Below are 7624 nucleotides of genomic sequence, written 5' to 3'. Positions count from 1 at the left end.
TCCATGGTTCTGCTTCAGTTCCTGCCCTGAGTTCCCACCCTGACTTCCCTCAGCGATGGACTGAGACCAGGGATATGAAAGCAAAGGAACCCTTTCCTCCCCATGTTCCCTTTGGTCTTGGTGTTTATCACAGCAATAGAGAGCAAACTAGACCGAGGAAAGAGGTATTTTCAAATGGTGGTTTTGCTGTTCAGTGGAAGACACAGTACTGTTATCTCAAAAGAAAACAAATGATGTCTCATATTTTTTTATGTGCTGAATTCTTTTTTTTTAATTTTTAAAATTCATTTTACATACCAACCACAGATCCCCCTCTCATCCCTCCTCCCCTACTCCAACAGGGTAAGTTCTCCCATGGGAGGACAGCTAAGCCTAGTACATTCAGTTGAGACAGGACCAAGCCCTTCCCTTCTTTATCAGGGGTGAGCAAGGTGTCCAGTCATAGGTAATGGGATCCAGAAAGCTGGCTCTTGCACCAGGAAAGCAACCTAGATGCATTTCTATCAAAGAATGGATACAGAAAATGTGGTACATATACACAATGGAGTATTACTCAGCTGTAAAAAACAATGACATCATGAAATTTGCAGGCAAATGGATGGAACTAGAAAATATCATCCTGAGTGAGGTAACCCAGACTCAGAAAGACAAACATGGTATATACTCATTTATAAGTAGATACCAGATGTAAAGCAAAGGATAACCAGACTACAACCCACAGCTCCAGAGAAGCTAGGAAATAAGGAGGACCCTAAGAGAGATGTACAGACCACCTTGGTAAGGGGAAACTTGGGAGGGGGGCTTTAGAGGGTGGGGGTTGGGGGGTTGAGGACATAGGGGAACAGGATGGTCAAGCTGGGGGAGGATGGAGTGGGAGAGCAATGAATGAGATATCTTGATAGAGGGAAATCTATGTGTACACATATACTCCATTGTGTATATGTACCACATTTTCTTTATTTAGACTTCAGTTGAGGGACATCTAGATTGCTTGTCTGGTGCATGAGTCAGCTTTCTGGATTCCATTACCTCTGGGTAAGAGGAAGACCTGGTGCTGGGGAAATTCCCAGGAATCCACAAGGATGATCCAGACTAGACTACTAGCAACAGTGGTGAGGGTGCCTGAACTGGCCTACCCTGATAATCAAATTGATGAATACCCTTAGCTGTCATCATAGAGGCTTCATCTAGTAACTAATGGAAGCAGATGTAGAGATCCACAACCATGCACCAGGCCGAGCTCCGGGAGTTCAATCAAAGAGAGAAGAGGGATGACATGGGGGGTGCGGTGTCAAAATAATGATGGGGAAATCTACAGAGACAACTAAACCAAGCTCAAAGGAGCTCACAAACTTTAGATTGACAGCTGTGGAACCTGTATGGGACCTGCATGCTAGATCTTCTACATAAGGAGACAGTTGTGTAGCTGGGTCTGTTGTTGGGGTGGGGGGCCTGGCAGTGTGATGTCTCTCTCTATCTCTTTTTTTTTTTTTTTTTTTTTGGTTTTTCGAGACAGGGTTTATCTGTGTAGCTTTGCGCCTTTCCTGGAACTCACTTGGTAGCCCAGGCTGGCCTCGAACTCACAGAGATCCACCTGCCTCTGCCTCCCGAGTGCTGGGATTAAAGGCGTGCGCCACCACCGCCTGGCTGATGTCTCATACTTTAAGGAACATTCAGGTGTTGCTAGTATGTGGGTCAATAACTCTCAGATTCAAAAGTTAAATTTCCCACAATGATGAAATGTGACAGTTTTCAAAAGGAGCAAATCTTGTCCTTAGAAAAGAAGCTCACATTTCAAATTAGAAGCGAGTTCCCGGTGGCCATGTTGGGAAAGCAGTGCTTTGTCTGGAGCACTCATGAGCTGTTCCAAGGTCATGGAAGACAGCCAGAGAGACCTTGGGAGGACTGGAGTCCCAGTAAGTAGGATGGCCTGACTGGGTCACTCTTACCACCAATTAGAGCTATAGTTGTCTAGTCCTTCTGCCCCAGGCTCCCACTCTTCCCCTCCCTCTTGCTGTCTCCCAGCACCAAGGTGCCCCAACTGCATACAGTTTTACAAGGGTTTCCTGCAGAGGCCACGCTGGTAATTGGGACAGACACAACTGCGGCTCCGTGTAGACTATTCTGATTCCCTTCATTGGGCTCCTATCCCTATCACTTAGCTCACAGAGGTAACCATGGTCCTGAGTGATACCCTTCTGCTTACCAACTTATTAACAAAGCTTGATGCTCGTAATCTTCACCTTCGCTCATTTCTACCCTGTAAAAAGGGGGTTTCAGTGTCCACAATCTGTGCCATTTCCCCCTGATTTATATTGTGTGTAACATATAAATCTGAACACACATAGTGGTTGCCTCCTCATGTTCACTGTAACAGAAGATTGAATTATCTGAAATACTAACATGCATTTCTCTTCCTTGTGGTTCTAAATTATTTTTTTTTTGGACAGGTTGTTACCATGTTGAGGATCTCACTGGTTGACCTAGAATTGACTATGTAGACTAGACTTTACTCAAATTTACGGAGATTCACCTGTCTTAACCTTCGGAGTGCTGGGATTAACGGTACACTTTAGCACATCAGGCTAATTTTAAGTATTTTTAAATTTTCCTTATGATTTCTTCTGTGATCCACGAGTTATTTGGAAATATATTTAAATCTCTTTGATTTAAGTTAATCTTTAGGAATGTGCTATCCTTTAAATTTACTTCTAAACTCAAATCTTTAAAAAAAAAATCAGTTGGCTATTGATTCCCAACTCTACTTCCTTGGAAGGATAGATGAGTCGGGACCAGAGGTGGATGAATTATTACTACCTGTGGATTAAACCCAGTGAGCCATTTGTTTTTCTGTAGTTGGCAAGTTAAACACAGTTGGCCCGTTCTGAATGGATGGGAATCCCAGAAGATGAGGTGTATGGGAATTGTAGAAAGTTCTAGTTCATGGGTACAAATAAAGTTTCACTGTAACACAGCTGTGGTCATTTGTATGTATTGTGTGTGGCTGCTTTTGATCTATGTAAGGACAGGCAGCAGAAACCACTGACCTACACAGTAGAGGTATTCACTCCGCAGCTTCTGCCAGAAGTCTGTCAGCACCTGGTACAGAGGTACAGTCTTTGAAACCTGTTAAAATATGATGGGGGTGTGACTGTTTTCTGTGATTCTGACGAGAATTTGTATCTCTAGTTGCAAATGCCATATATACTCACATAGACATGTATACACAATATATACATACATAAACATGGCATATATGTATACATATATAATACATGCATGTGTACACACGAAAGAGAGAGAGAGAGAGAGAGAGAGAGAGAGAGAGAGAGAGAGAGAGAGAGAGAGAGAGAGAGAGATCTCCCAATAGGTGCATGGATGGTGAAACACATTCCCACCATGATGCTGGACTGCATGCTTCTTGTTGACTTCATGATTACACTAGGATATCTTCCTTCATGATGATCTGTTCATTGACTGTGTCCTAGTCAGGGTTTCTATTGCTGTCATAAAATCATGACCAAAAACAAGTTGGAGAGGAAAGGGTTTATTTGCCTTACACTTCTATATCATAGTCCATCATGGAAAGAAATCAGGGCAGGAACTCAAAAAGAGCAGGAACCTGGAGGGAGGAGCTGATGCAGAGGCCATGAAGGGGAGCTGCTTACAGGCTTGCTCCTCATGGCTTGCTCAGCCTGCTTTCTTATAGAACCCAGGACCACCACCAGCCCAGGGATGGCACCACCCACAATGGGCTGGGCCCTTCCCCATGGGTCACTAATGAAAAAATGCCTTACAGCTGGATCTCATGGAGGCATTTCCTCAAATGAGTTTTCTTCCTTTCGGATAACTCTAGCTTGTGTCAAGTTGACATAAGATCAGCCAGCACAGCTTGTCACATCAATGCAGCCTGCCTACCTTCATTTCATTACTAGGTAAATGATGTGTCATATACGTTCTGTGGTCTTTAACTGCCAGTAGCACACTTATGGATTTACAAATGAGACTTTGTCTTTTAGCTGGAAAATTTAGGGCATTTGTACTGAGATTATTTACGTTTGAGTGGTTTCCTCTCAATCTTTACTTTCTATTTTTATATGCAGCTTCCTTTTTGAATAGTGTGAAGGACTGACTGTTGGTTTGATGAGGTTTGTTTGTCTTTACTTTTTGTACTAAAGGCATTCTCACCACAGAGGAGCTCCTATTAATGTGTTTATTTCTCCTTCCCTTCCCCTCTCAGGGGACAAAGAACATAGAGGTCACATACTGTTCTCTAGAGTTAGGCTAACTGAGTTCAGATCTCATCTTCATCATGTACCAGCTATACAGCTTATGGTGTGTTTGTGTGTGTGTGTGTGTGTGTGTGTGTGTGTGTGTGTGTTGCCAATGGAGACTTTCAGAGGATTTTTGAGGGCTTAAGTGAATACATTTACTTACAGTATTTTCACATTGCAATGATCTTATGGGAAGGTTTTGCTGCAATCTTACAGTCAATATTTCGCTTAAGGACATTTAAAATGAGTATCTAGCCTTCTTGAAACAATGTAACAAGAACAGTTTAACTCTGTCCCTGCTCCTCCTGACTTGTATGCTATGGGGTAGTATTTCAATTATGTCCTTTATAAACCCAATGTATTCCATCTTATTCATTTTTATTCTTTATAGATTCGATCTCTATATCAACCCAAATGTTTCTTGACATATCTGCTCAATTCTTTCTCATCATCCTCTTCCTTTGACTGTGAACTTACTTTCCTTTTTTGGCAAGTGGGCTTTAGATGCTCAACTTTGAAAGATTTTAAAAGAGATAGCTTTTGCTCATTCACAAATGTCTGAATTCTCTCATTGTTCTGAAAATATAATTTTCTAGACATAATATTATCGGTTGGCAGTGATTTTTGCTTAGCACTTTGAAGATATCTCACTGTCTCCAGTCTCATTATTGCCCTTAATAATCCTTTAGTTATTTGTTTCTCTTTTGTAGAATTTTGCTTTCTTCTCTTGATCCTTCTATATGATTTTTTCCCTCTGGTGTAGTACACATTGGCTTGCTTTCACATGTCTTATAAATGTACATGTACACACACATACATATGAATGTATACTTTATTCGTTTTTTCCAGGTGTTCATATATATATGATGTCAGTACTGCCTGCCTTGGAGATATGTCTTAAATCCATCTTAGAACATCATCAGCTATTTTTCCTTCACCTCCTTTCTCCGCTGCCTTCTTTCCGGGTCACTCAGAGACCGGGAATAGCTATCCACACGTGATTCACATCTCTTGATCTTATCTTCTCACCTCTTCACATCCCCATGCTCAGGTTGGACATTTTCTTCACACCCAACTCACTTTGTTTTTAGGGAGTTCCCAACTTCATCAGATCTGTTGTTCCCTTACTAATGCTCCTGCATCCACAGCCATTTTAGTTGGTCTTTTACTTTTGCTTTTATTTTTTAGTTCCTGTAACAGATCATAGTTAATTAGCTTTTTTGAAGCATAAATCTAATCTTTTTTATTTTATTGCCACTCATTTTGATTACTTTTTTTTTTTTTTTTTTTTTTTTTTTTGTGAGACAAGATTTCTCTGTGTAGTTTCAGTGCCTGTCCTGGATTTCTCTCTGTAGACCAGGATGGCCTCGAACTCACAGAGATCGCCTGGCTCTGCCTCCCGAGTGCTGGGATTAAAGTTGTGTGCCACTGCTGCCTGGCTAATTACTTTTCTTGTATGTCTTGTGATCATTGCATATGAATCCATTTCACTGACATTAATTTGTGGGAAATTCAAAGATAATAAAGTGATTCCCCCCCCCCCCCCAGAAGGGATTACTATGTAGCACTTGTTGGATTTCTTTGTGTGGTAAACAAATTGACTACTAAAAAACAAACAGCCAAAAAAGCAAACTATTTCACCCATGTGTAAGAAATGTATGTGTATTTCTTTTTGACTAGTACAGTTTCTAATAGGTAAGTAGAGATCACAGAGGGAAATCATACTAGTGCCATTTCATTTCCCATCATCCTTCACCGTGTCACACATGCAGGTGTTACACTGAGCAGTCTGAACCTTTAGCTTCAAAGCCTTTGCAGGCTAAACATAACAGAGTCTGTAAATGCAAATGAACACAAAGAATCATAACACACAAGAAACATAAACAACAATTATAAAATAAGAGCCCAACAAGCCCAAGCACCTCTGAGCGTGAAAAGGTCTAATGATGTAAGCATTTGGCGCGCTCTGTCAAGTGACAAGTAATAAAGATGGTGGTAGCCAAATGGAGATTCCTTGTCTACCAAATTATACCTAGAAGGTTGAGGTCTGATCATAACAATAATATTCAAACTACAGTAGCCTTTTTCAACATGTATCCAGAGAGATGCCTTGTAGTATGTGTGTTCACAACTCAAAATTGGGCTAGGCATACAGCTCAACTGTAAAACCTTTGCCAAGCATGCTCAAGGCCTGGGTTCAAAATGACCATACTGAAAACACATGCATGCACACCCATGCTCATGTGTGCACACAGGTCGAGAGGCTATAGATCTACACACAGTGGTCCTTAGATGACATTTCTGTACCAGGTTATAGGGTCGAAGTAGGGAGGGTCATTTGAAAAAGTTTGAAGTGTACTTCTGATTAAACTCCCCAGATAAAATTCTGCCATTAAAAATTTACACATTAAAAAAAAGCCAATTTCTGCCATTTTCCTTTGTGTCAAAAACAAACAAATGAACAAACAAACAAACAAACAAAACCCCTGTGTTCTTAGCATTTGTGGGGTAGTTGTAATATTGGTTGAAGTATATTTTAATTGTATTAACTAAACCCAGTGTTTAGCATATATATCACCTTATATATGTATCATGTCTTTGTGATGAGAATATTTAAAGTCCTCTCTTCTAGTTATTTTGAACATTAATGCAATTTTCTGTATGTAGCTTTAATACTCAAATGTAGGCTGGAGTTTTGTACTTCAATCCATATTTAGGATGCTCATCTACTCTATATATTTGTGCTTACTTTGTTCTACATATTTTTTTTTGTTCCACATGCCAACATTAACACATGAGGGTTTTTTTTTTTTCCTTTTGATTTTGAGGGACACGATCTTGTGGAGCTCAGGCTAACCTTGAAGTTGCCACCTAACAAAGGATAGCTTTGATCTCCCGGCCTTCCTGGATGTGTCTTCCAAGTGCTATGATTATAGGCATGTGCCAAACATGCCTAGCAATAAGTGAGGTTTTCAAACAGTAAAAACATATCTGGCAACACTATAAACACTTAAATCCAGGCTGTTATGATGGCTCTGTGGGCAAGACAACTTATTGCAGTCTTGATATCCTGAGTTAGCCCCTTGGGGCCTGTATTGTAGAGGAGAGAAGAGACTCCTGCAAGTTTTCTTCTCATTTCCACAAGTGTGCCATTGCCACAGCCAGAGAGAGAGGGACTAATATATAGAAATGTGATAAAAAATTTAAACAGGAAAACATGATTGAATCTTAGCAAAATTATAAACCAGATTACTTAAATGAAACAAAGACATACACATCAAATTTATAGACTTTTAAGTTTATGGTGATGGTTAATATTTATATAAATTTATGCCCTAAAACAAAAATAA

The sequence above is a fragment of the Onychomys torridus genome, chromosome 3, assembly GCF_903995425.1.
Source record: "Onychomys torridus chromosome 3, mOncTor1.1, whole genome shotgun sequence".
In the NCBI taxonomy this organism is placed as follows: domain Eukaryota; kingdom Metazoa; phylum Chordata; class Mammalia; order Rodentia; family Cricetidae; genus Onychomys; species Onychomys torridus.
The sequence above is the reverse complement of the archived record's forward strand: the minus strand, read 5'-3'. Positions refer to the sequence as shown.